This window comes from Cricetulus griseus (genome assembly GCF_003668045.3).
Source record: "Cricetulus griseus strain 17A/GY chromosome 1 unlocalized genomic scaffold, alternate assembly CriGri-PICRH-1.0 chr1_0, whole genome shotgun sequence".
Classification (NCBI taxonomy): Eukaryota; Metazoa; Chordata; class Mammalia; order Rodentia; family Cricetidae; genus Cricetulus; species Cricetulus griseus.
The window spans coordinates 78,337,416-78,349,983 of NW_023276806.1; the positions used below are offsets into that span (position 1 = coordinate 78,337,416).

A 12,568-nucleotide genomic window follows, 5' to 3' on the forward strand; every position below is an offset into this window, starting at 1 on the left:
AGGTAGAGTTAGGTAAAACAGAAGAAGAAATGATTAGTTGTTCATTCTGAATTTTCTTTAAAACTTATCAAACACACAGAAAGCATGAAGATGGAAACACTAGCACAGTAAAATAATCTTTTGATATTTTACTTTTCACTTTATACATATTTTATGCAAAAGGCTTTACCTAAGTTACTTAAAAGTATTTTGAGCATCACAAGTTTGCCTTAATTAGTTCAACATACACCTGCTAGAAACAAACACATTCTTCTACATAACCATAATACCATTTTGCACTGAGAAAGTTTAAACTCATACACTAGCAAACAAAATCCACATTAAAATATCTCTACTTATCTATGCAATATTTCTATAGTTTATACATTTTTTTAAAATCACAGATCCAATCTAGGATCACATGTTTGCCTTAGTTTGTCTGTCTCTTTGGCTTTCTTTAATCTTCAGTTCTTTCTTTCATCTTTCAGTAAATCAATATTTCAAAGAACTTGTGCCAGTAGGATGTTCTAATCTACTGTCAGGGTTTGATTATTGCTTCCTCACTGTTAGATTTAGGCCCTTTAATGTTTGGCAAGGACACAGAGATGATATATTCTGTCTATCTCTTGTCTGGCATAAGGAGTGATACTGTTAAGAGATGGATAATCTTGGATGTTAACTTGATGAACACCTGGGGGATTAATGATGGGTCCTCTGGGGGTGTCTTGGATGGCGTTTCTAGAAACATGTACTTCATAAAGGTTCTCATCTAATGAATAGACCAGTATCCTAATGGAGTTATAATGTGGTAGTGTATGTTATGATGGTAAAAGGTATCAGTGGACCCTAATCATAAGAAGTAAATCATTGGGTATGTGTCCTTAGGATTATATTTTGCTCTGTTCCTTTTTGCTATAATCTTTTTCTGTCTTCTCTACAGCATGAGGTGAAAACACTCTCTGCCACACAATTCCAGCATGCAGAAGTTCTCTCCAAGCATGCAAAGCTAAGCAAATACAGACTGAACCTTCAGATACCATGAGCCCAAACAAATCGCTCCTCTTCATAAATTGTTCTGTCATGTTTTGGGGCACAGATATGCCAAATACATCATGTCAATCTGTGATTAAAATGAGTCCACTAGAGTTATCCACTACAAACACATAGGTTGGGTGATACTTTCATATTATATTAGGAGTATTTTTCAACATACTTTCTCTCATTGGCCTGATTATTGTTTTATTTTCATTGATGTTTGCTAGAACCAGTGATTAGAAAATGATGTTTTAAATGTTATCAATCCTTATTCATTCCTGGGATGGCATTTGTTTATAAGACTACTTTATCTCACCCTCTTTCCCTTTCACTCTCATTTTATTTCATCTTGAGTAGAAGCACAGGTTCATGGGCTGATATTTCATATTAATACCTTATTAAGCATAACCATCATTACTCTTTGTAATGTTCAGTTTCACTCCAATTTTGGCACTGACTTTTCTTTGAGTTAGTTTCTCTTTCTTTGTTTCTTTGTTTCTTTGTTTCTTTGTTTCTCTCTCTCTCTCTCTTTCTCCCTTTTCTTTCTCTTTTACTTTTTTCTCTCTCTGTTTCTTTCTTTTTATTTTTTCTTTTGAGATATGGTTTCTCTGTGTAACAGCTCTGGCTGTCCTGGAACTCACTTTGTAGATCAGGCTGGCTTCAAACTCATAGAGATACACCTATCTCTGCCTCACTAGTGCTGGGATTAAAGGCATGTGTTACCCCTGTCCAGAGCTTCTAATCCTTTTAATATTTACTATCATTTTTTAATTTTTATTTTTCCAGCACAAGGTGCCATTATGTAAGAATTAAAGTCTGCCATTTTTTTATCAACATCCCAGTTCTGTTTATTGCAGCACAGTATATAGACAACTATGATCTGAGAAGCAGTGTGCTTACTACTACTGTGGATGACATTGTTTTTGTGCCTTGTTATTTATATTTATTCATATTAGTATCTATACTTCATCAATAAACTTTTAAAAATAATGGCTTTATAATATCTTCAGTTAAACTCCAACACCACAAGGTTTATTGTAAACTTGTAAATCGTGTGCTAGGATTCCAAGGCTAGTCAGTGCCTTTGCTAGAGTGAGAATTGAAACCAACTAAGGCCATTGAAGAAGGAGAAAATTATGAACTTGAGCAGCCAAATGGTTTCTCCTGTCCTGTTGCTCAGTTTCTTGCAACTGTTCTTGAACAGATGGAAATTTCAGGGGATGTTATAAATGAATGCATCTGTTCTGAAATAATGTAACTTCTCTTCTGCTTCAAAGATATTCACAGGGTTTGACAGTAAACCCTAATACATATTCATAACCAGCATGGTTTATAATCAAGGGAAATTGAGGCAGGCACAAAGGAAAGAAGCATGAGAAAGCAGCAAGTTAATTTTCAATTTAATTATAGAGATAGAGAGAGGATGCATTTTGATAGTGTATGTTCATTCAGCTGCAATAGAACATTAACAAAAACTCACACTGACTCTCTGACAAAAAATACTAATTTGGTTAAATGCTTAATAAAACTAGTAGGCCTCAAGAAAACAAGATATTTAGATACTGATTTTGAACTTTTCTTGTAGAGAAACCGCAGCATTGTTAAATTTCAATAGTCTGTAGTAAAAATAAAAAATATATAAACAAACTAAGGAAAAGGGTTTGGTCTCCTTTTTGTTGTTTACATAATGTCATGAAGCTAAAATGCCACATGGTATTTAATACGAAGAAAGACAATAGAGTGATGTTTCAGGCTTTAGTACTTCGAGTAATTTGGAGAGCATGTGTTACTCATTATGACTGACATATCTTGGCTTCCACTGAAATGAAAGTATTTGAAGAGAGTTTACCTTCTTTGAAGTTAGTTCTGCGTGTTTATAATAGTATTTGGCATGGAATGGATACTCAATGTGCCTGTTGAATGAATAAACAAACCTCTCCTTGGTGCCTTGTATGGTATACATGGCCATGTATATTTACTCATGAGTGGATGGGTGGAAGAAATTATTTCATTTAATGTTTTAACCTTTATTTCCAGGTTCTGGCAGGCAAATAGTCACAAATAAATGAAGATAATGAACCCTAGGCCATTATCACCCTTATCCGTTGCAAGGCTTTGGCAGGAAGAGAAAATAGCTAGTTTTTTGACAAAACCAGATTATACTTTCCTCGTAGATTTAAACTTACATGTGAATTTTTGTCTGTTCAGATGCAAATTAATAAATAGAAAAGAGTAAGTGGTATGTAGTTAGTTATTCAGTTTTGTTGTTGCTATTAAAGGGTTAGGAAACTTTGGTGAAATTTGAAAGATAAACTTAAGTGTTTGCTTTGGGAATATATCCATCCAAAAGTATGTAAATGTGTGTAGTTCTAAAAATTATGCTTCAGCATTATCTAATGAGTCTTAGTAAGAACCAACCTCTGTTTTGGTGAGGGTTTTCAGTATAGATAACCTTACATTTTGCTGACAAGAATATAAATTTGTCTCATCATTTGGAGAGGGATTTGTCAAGGAATTTCAAAGACTAAGAATGTGTTAGTTCTTGCTTTGGCTACTTGCCGGAATCTATTACCTTTTTTTCTGGGCCTTTCCCTCCCTTTGGAACTTGCCTTCTCCACTCAAGTAACTCTCCTGCCTCCCCTCATGTCCTGGAGACCCAAATAGGTTACATGTGCCTCCCCTTTTAGAATCCTCCTTTCCCAAGCATCCTCATAGCCTCAAGGCTGCAGGTCAGGGACCATTACTTTCTCCTGGGCCCTTTCCCTTTGAACTTGCCAAATACCAGCCAGGGGCTCTTCAGCCACCCTGTACTTTCCTCTGGTGTTCAACAGAGTGCTCTTAGTCTCCTGTCTGACATCAGTCGCTCCTATCAGCCTTGAAACATAGAAGCAGTTCACACTGCTATGAGGAATTTTCTCCAAGATCTTTTACCATGCCTTTGGAGACGTCAAACCATGACTGACACACAGAAGGTTTGGCATAGATATCAGACAGAGAAAATCAATAGTCCAACTCTGCTCTTGGACTATTTGCTCCTTCCTGAACATTGTAAATACCTGTGTTGAAAGAAAAAAAAGGTACTTCAAAAAAAAAGATAAAACAAAAAACTCAACCAATAAACCCTAGACAAATAAATCCTAACACTGAAAAAAATAACAGAAAAAAAACAAAATAACATATCTCTTCCAAACACATAAATCTGTCTGTGATGATCATTAGTGAAAATGACATCATGGAAAGAGGATTTAGAAGAATGACTATAACTATGTTCAACCAACTCAAATCAAATAAGACACCATAGAAAGATCTAATCTTCAGATTATAAGCATAGAAATAGAATATCATAGTGAAATCATAGAGAATAGATATTATCTATTAAATTATCTAGTAAAGTCACAGAAGAAAATTCTCCAAGGCTATATAGAAAGAGACATCTATTCAAGCATACAAAGTATAGAACACCAAAGACAGGACTAGAGAAAGGTCAAACACTTATAAAGCCATCCCTATTAGAATAACACCTGATAATATTATAGAAATCTTTAAAGAAAGAAGGGCAGAAGGGATATATTTCAAGCTCTGAAAGACAATTATGGTTAACTTAGACTATTGTACCCAACAAAACTACCCACAAAAATTAAAGGAAAACTAAAAACTTTCTATGATAAAAATAGATTAGAAAAAATTGTGACTTCTAAGTCAGTTCTACAGAAGATACCAGAAGAGATACTTCAATCTGAAGAGGACACAGATTCATTCTTAAAAGTTTACAGGGAATGAATAAACAATGTCAGGACACTTACTCAAAAGTATTCTGAGAAAACACTACAAAATTAAGAAAGTGGCAGTAATGAATACACTTCTTTAAATAATAGCTCTGTTGATGGTCTCAATTCCTTAATAAAGACACATAGATTTAAAAACTGGATTAGATAGAAGAACCGACCTATTTGCTGCCTTGGATAAACAGACTTCAATATTAACAATAGATGCCACATTTGGGTAAAAAGATGGAACAAGTTACTGCAAGCATATGGGACTGTGAAATAAGCAATTCTAACATCTATGTAGCTATTCTAACATCTCACATATGAGGATGCTAACCACAAAACTTTAGATATGTGTGCTTAAGCTGTAGTATTCATAAAGTCATAAAAGCTAGCAAGGAGCCATGGGGAGTTGGATCTCACCTGAAGGGGCATGGAACTCAGGATATTGATATAAAGGGGAAATCAGAACAAAAAGGATTAAATGGATGACTGAATAGCAGAAGAAATATGAAGAAAAATTATTATTACTAAAACTATTTGAAGAAGACATAAAGAAGCTTATCACTATAGAAGTATCCTAATATATATGTATACACATATAAAAGGAGTTCAAATGGAGGTACCCTATATCATGGGACAATTCCTCTCTCGGGTACTTAGGTTATCAAATAAAAAAGCTCAGTGCCAGGTATTGGCTACCATTTTTTTCAAGTAGTTGATCAGCAGGGTTCTAAGACTCTTCCCATTACTACAGGTTATTGCTACTGTTTACCCTCCAGAACTTGATGGTAAGACCCTATGGCTGAACATGACACATATTTGAGTAAGAGAACATGAAGAATCAAGTTGGCACTAACCTGGAAGTTTCATTTCCACCGGCTAGCTTTCATAATGCTGGGAGGTTCTATGCATACTGCCAGGGAAGAAAAGTAATCAACAGTCTTACTGAGCTGGGAACCCTGTGTGCTACAATAATGAATAGCCTGATATCATGTGTACTGTTGCAATAAAGGCACAAATGTTTGGGGAGCAACCAGCTACTTTCAGTTTAGGCTTAAGGTCTGCTTCATAAGATGAAATTCATACCTTGAATGGAAATTCCGTGACTGCCTAGGTTACAGGGGAGAATTCGATACTATTATTTTCCTAACTGGCTATAAAAATAAATCACTCCCACCAAATTTTTACCCCTTTATCCAGAAATTAGGACATCTCATCTGTCTTCACCAAGGAAGTTTTGCTTTGTTGTAGATCACAATTAATTCAGAGATCCATGAGTGGACAATGTGCAGAGATCAAGAGACTGAGAAGTGTTCAGTTCTGAATGGGTTATTTATATCACCAGCTCTTCAAGGGTCAGGGATCATTGCAAAATAAGGCACAGAAAATTGTCAGAGCCAGTGTAGACATCTGAAATAAATTGTTTTTTGCCTGGCATGACAGGCACACGAACTCACAGCTACTGTGACTACATGCTCAAAACCTAAATTAAATCACCCAAAAATCTCAGCATAGAAGGGGAGGGACTCCTGAAGCTACACCTCTAGCTGAGGTTACAATACTATTATAAGGAGAATAACATTTGATTCTTCCTATTACCTAGGCAGTCACAGGATTTCCATACGAGGCATGAATTCCATCTTTTGAAGCAGACCTTAAATATAATCTGAAAGTGGTTGGTTATTCCCATAACATTTGTGCCTTTATTTCATCAGTAGACATGCTACATTCCAAACTAATGGTGTTGATAGAAGAAAAGTTAATTTTTTTAGAAGAATATGCTATGCAAGACGAACATGTTCCAGTAGACTGTCCTACATCCATTTCTGTAAAGTCAAAACTAAGTGAACACAGTGGGTTTAAAGCAAAGCACAGGAAGTTAGAAGGGAAAAGGGACGGGGGAGGGGAGCATTTGGAGGAGAGGGATTGTGGATTTGATCAAACCCAATGTGTACAAATATGAAAATTTCAAGTAATAGAAAATATGAATTTTTACCAAGAATAAGCTATAAATCATTTGTCTCAGAAACTCTGCTTCTAGACCATTTTTCTTAAGAATTAATTTTGTAATTTATCTAAGATGTATGTGTAGGCTTGTTTTATATAAAACAAACACTTTGAAAATAATAGAAAAGTTTATTAATAAGGGATCCTTAACTTATCTGTCTCCATAGACTATTGTGGTGGTAAAGATAAGAGTACATTTTGGAGGGATGGTGAGGTAAGTGTAAAAATCAAAAGGAAAGAGTTATCTATATATCTCTATCTGTACACTGTAGGATGTCGTTTGTTAAATAAGACATGGTAATTTTTATTCTTGTCCAGAAAAAATGCAGAAAAATGATTATTACAGGGAAGTTTAGTTTTTACCATTACCAGTTAGAAATACACAATCTTTTCTTACTGCCAAAAAGGGATGTCAGGTTTCTTTAAAAGAGAATATTTTAGAGAGGCGGTGGTGGTGCATGACTTTAGTCCAGCACTCGGGAAGAAGAGGCAGGGGGAATCTTCATAAGTTTGAGGCCAGCCTGGACTACAGAGTGAGTCCAGGACAAGCATGGCTACACGGAATAACCGTGTCTTGAAAACAAATGCAAACAAACCAAAAGAAATATTTTTAGAGTTTCACACAGAGGTTCTGCGCTCAGTGTTCATAAATATAAAAATGAAACAATTTTTATGATTTGTTTATTTGAAAGACACCCAGGAAGAGATTTTGTAAAGTCTAAAGTTTAGCTGAAGGAGATAATCAAAAGGCATTCTGAGTATATCAGCATGTTTTCTGGGTGCTTTCAGAATAGGAACTAGATTCAGTAACTGGGTGTTTTCTTAAGAAATAGACATGGCAAATAATTTTAAATGTCATGTTCAGCAGAATGACTGTTCCCCAATTCCATGTAAATTTTATCAGAATTAGAGAAGATGTTATGAGAGGCAAGAGCATTAACTTTTTAGTTCAAGAAGGCTGGACTGGATGCTAAGAGCAGTAAAAAGATGTGTTTGTAAATACATCATGAAATAGTTTTATTTAAAAATTTCACTTTTAAACTAAAATGAACACATTCTCTTGTGAGGATAGCTTTACTAAAGCTATAGTGACTCAACTTTCTCTTAAATAATGTGAACTAGTTATTTAATACTGTTTTATAATTAAATAAATTCCCCTCAAGTTCCTAATATTTCCCTATCTGTACTAAATATATGAATGTATCTAAATTTAGTTTAATGTGGCTTCATCTACATCTACAACAATAATAATTGATGCTGAATGTAATTAACAATTTCTCACACAGTTTATCTTACTGGAGCCCCACACCAATTTATGTATTCTTTTAAATTTAATTTTATATTCCAACTGCAGGTCTCTCTCCCACCTATCCTCCTACCCCACCTTACCTTGCCCCCTGCTTACCCCCAGTCCAGTCCTCCTCAAGCATAAGGACTCCCATAAGGAGTCAACAACGTCTGACACAATAATTTTGGACAGGGCCAAGGCCCTCTCCCATGTGTTAAGGTTGAGTATGGCATCCCACCACAGGGAATGGGCTCAAACAAGCTAGCTCATGTATCAGGTTTGTATCATGGTCCTACTGCCAGGGGCCCCTTCAGGTAGTCCAAGCTTCACAACTGTCTACCACATACAGAGGACCTAGTTTTGTCCCCTGGAGCCTCTACAGCCATCACTCTAGAGTTCATGAGTTTCCACAAGCTTGGTTCAGCTGTCTCTGTAGATTTTTCCATCGTGCTCTTTTCCTCACTTTCTCATATATTCATTCCTTACTCCCTATCTTCGACTCTATTACCAGAGCTCAACATGGTTCTTGGTTGTGGATCTCTGCATCTGATTCCATCAATTACTGGATGAAGGCTGTATGAAGATAGTTGGGGTATTCACCCATCTGATTACAGGGGTAGGCCTGTTTGAGCATCCTTTCCACTACTAAGAGGTGTTTTAACTGGGGTCATCTTAGCAATTACCTTATCACCAGATTTATTCCTACCTCCATAGTGCTGTCTCTATTCAGATATCTTTTTCATTGCTCTTCCACTGCATATCTTCCACCCTCGACCATCCCATTTTGTTCTCATCCTCACTTGCCTCTCCTTTACCACCTCCCTTGCCCCAGTTTATCCAGCAGATCTCATCTAATTTCCCTTCCCAGGGTGATTCATGAGTCCCTATTAGGATCCTCCTTGATACCTAGCTTCTCTGGAGCTATGAAATGTAGTCTGGTTGTCCTTTATTTTACACCTAGTATCCACTTATGAGTGAATACATATCATATTTGTCTTTCTGAGTCTGGGTTCCCTCACTCAGGTTGTTTTTTTCTAGTTCCATCCATTTGCCTGAAAAATTAGATGAGTTCATCACTTTTAATAGCTAAGTAGTACTCCATTGTGTAAATGAACCACATTTTCTTTATCCATTGTTCGGTTGGGGGCATCTAGGTTGTTTCCAGTTTCTGGCTATTACGAATAATGCTGCTATTAAAATTGTTGAGCAAATGTCCTTGTGGTATTCTTGAGCATCCTTTGGGTATATGCCCAAGAGTGATATCACTGGATCTTCAGGGAGTTTGATTCTTAATTTTCTGAGAAACCTACATACTGATTTCCAATATAGCTGTACAAGTTTACACTCCCACCAGCAGTGGAGGAGTGTTCCCCTGAATCCACATCCTCTCCAACATAAGCTGTCCTCAGTAGTCTTTATCTTAGCCATTCTGGCAGGTTCAAGATGGTATTGACTAAGAATGTTGACCACTTCCATAAATGTCTTTTGACCATTTGAGAGTCTTCTGGTGAGAATTCTGTGCTTAGCTCTGTACCCTATTTTTCAATTGGGTTATTTTGTATTTTGATGTCTAGTTTTTGAGTTCTTTACACATATTGGAGAGCAGTCCTCTGTCAGATGTCAGGTTGGTGAAGACCTTTTCCCACTCTGTAGGCTGCCATTTGTCTTGTTGGCAGTGTCCTTTGCCTTATAGAAGCTTTTCAGTTTCAGGAGGTTCTGTTTATTGATTATTGCTTTCAGTGTCTGTGCTACTGGTGTTATATTTAGGAAGTGGTCTCCTTTGCCAACATATTCAAGGCTGCTCCCCACTTTCTCCTCTATCAGGTTCAATGTAGCTGGATTTATGTTGAAATCCTTGATCCACTTGGATTTGAATTTTGTTCATAGCTATAAATGCAGATGTATTTTCAATCTTCTACATTTTGATATCCAGTTATGCCAGGACCATTTGTTAAAGATGTCTTCCTTTTTCCATTGTAATATTTTGACTTCTTTCTTAAAAATTAGGTGTTCATAGGTGTGTGGATTAATGTCATGGACTTTGATTTGCTTCCATTGATCCACCTGTCAGTTTTTATGCCAAAAACCAAGCCATTTTTATTACTATAGCTCGTTAGTAGAGTTTGAAGTCAGGGATGGTGATGCCTCTGGAAGTACCTTTATTGTACAGGATTGTTTCAGCTGTTCTGTTTTTTTTTTATTTTTCATATGAAATTGAGTATTTTTTTCAAGGTCTGTGAAGAATTTTGTTGGGATGCTGATGGGGATTGCATTAACTTTGTAGATTGCTTTTTGGTAGAATTGCCACTTTTATTATGTTGATCCTACTTATCCAAGAGCATGGGATATCTTTCCATTTTCTGATATTTTCTTCAATTTCTTTCTTTCTTTGGGATTTAAAGTTCTTGTCATATAGGTCTTTCACTTGTTTGGTTAGTTACCCCAAGCTATTTTATATTTGTGACTATTGTTAATTGAGTTCCTTTTTTTCTTTTTCAGCACATTTATCATTTGTATATAGGAGGGTTACTGATTTTTTGAGTTAATTCTGCATCCTGCCACATTACTGAATGTGTTTATCAGCTGTAGTAGTTCCTGGGTAGAGTTTTTGGGGTTACTTATGTATACTATCATATCATCTGCAAATGGTTATATTTTGACTTCTTCCTTTACAATTTGTATCCCCTTGATCTCCTTTTTTGTTTTATTGCTCTAGTGATAACTTTGAGCACAATATTGAAGAGATATAGAAGAGTAGACAGCCTTGTCTTGTTCTTGATTTTAGTGGAATCATTTTGAGTTTCTCTCCATTTAATTTTACGTTGGCTGTTGGCTTGCTGTATACTGCTTTTATTATATTTATTATGGTCCATGTATCCCTGCTCTCTACAAGACATTTGTCATGAAGGGATGTTGTATTTTGTTGAAGGGCTTTTCAGAATCTAATGAAATGATCATGTGGTTCTTTCTTTCAGTTTGTTTACGTGGTGGATTACCCTGATGGATTTCCACATGTTGAATCAACCCTGTATGTCTGGGATGAGGTCTATTTGATCATGGTGGATGTTTTTTTTAATGTGTTCTTGGATTCAGTTTGCCAGTATTTTATTGAACATTTTTGCATCAATGTTCATGAAGGAGATTGGTCTATAGCTCTCTTTCTTTGTTGCATCTTTGTGTGGTTTGCATATCAGGTTGCTGTAGCCTCATAAAAGGAGTTTGACAGTTCAGTCTGTTTCAATTGTGTGAAACAATTTGAGTATTGGAGTTAGCTCTTCTTTGAAATTGTGGTGCATTCTGTGCGGAAGTCATCTGGTCCTGTTTTTTTTTGGGGGGGTGGGCATCAACTTTTAATGACTGCTGCTTTTATTGCTTTAGGGGTTATATTTCTATTTAAATTGTTTATCTGGTCTTGATTTAATTTTGGCATGTGGAACCTATCCAGAAAACTGTACATTTATTTAATTTTTTTCTATTTTGTGGAGTACAGGTTTTTGAAGTATGACCCAATGATTCTCTGGATTTCCTCAGTGTCTGTTGTCATGTCCCCCTTTTTATTTCTGATTTTGTTAATTTGGATATTCTTTCTCTGTCTTTTGGTTAGTTTGGATAATGCTTTTTCTATCTTGTTGAATTTCTCAAAGATATAACTCTTTGTTTCATTGATTATTTCTATTATTCTCTTTGTTTCTATTTTATTGATTTCAATCCTCAATTTGATTATTTCCTGTCATCTACTCCTCTAGGGTGAGTTTGCTTCTTTTTGTTCTAGAGCTTTCAGGTGTTTGTTAATTCACTAGTGTGGGATTTCTCCAACTACTTTATATATTTATGCGTTTAGTGCTATGTACTTTCCTCTTAGCACTGCTTTTATAGTATCCCATAAGTTTGGGTATGTTGTACATTCATTTTCATTGAATTAAAGGAAATCTTTAACTTCTTTCTTTATTTCTTCTTTGACCCACGGGTGACTCAGTTGGGCATTATTTGGTATGTTGTAGTCTTGCTCTACCAAACTTTTTCAAGGATTCATCCATTCTTCTACATTTGTTTCCTGTTGCATCTATAAAACATCACCACCAACTTAATTGCTTACATATGCCATTTTATTAATTTACATTTTGATAGTCAGAAGTCCAAAATGAGATTTGCTGGGCTAACAAAGTTGTTATCAGAATGACTTTCCCTTCTGAATTGATTCCTTGCCCTTTCCAGCTTCATTGCTAATGTTTCACATTTCTGCAATCCTTGCTTTTTATCAACACATTTTCTCCAATTCTCCTGCAACACTGTGATTGTGAATACAGTTTCTAACACTATAAATTATTTGTCTCTCCCACCAAAATCCATGTAAGTATAACACCACTCTAAAATAGAAGATGCTTTCTTCCCACGCTGCAAGAACTGCTGACTAAATTCAACCATGATGCAGCACACTGCTTTTCTCTGTGTGATGATTTTTCTGTTGTTTTACTTTTCTCTGTTCCCA

The 12,568-nt window shown here is 35.8% G+C and overlaps 1 protein-coding gene across 1 annotated transcript in view; it reads left to right on the top strand.

Moving 5' to 3' along the window:
* Positions 1-12,568, top strand: part of Wdr49 (WD repeat domain 49) — a 139,682-nt gene that overhangs the window by 15,676 nt on the left and 111,438 nt on the right. The window lies entirely within an intron of this gene.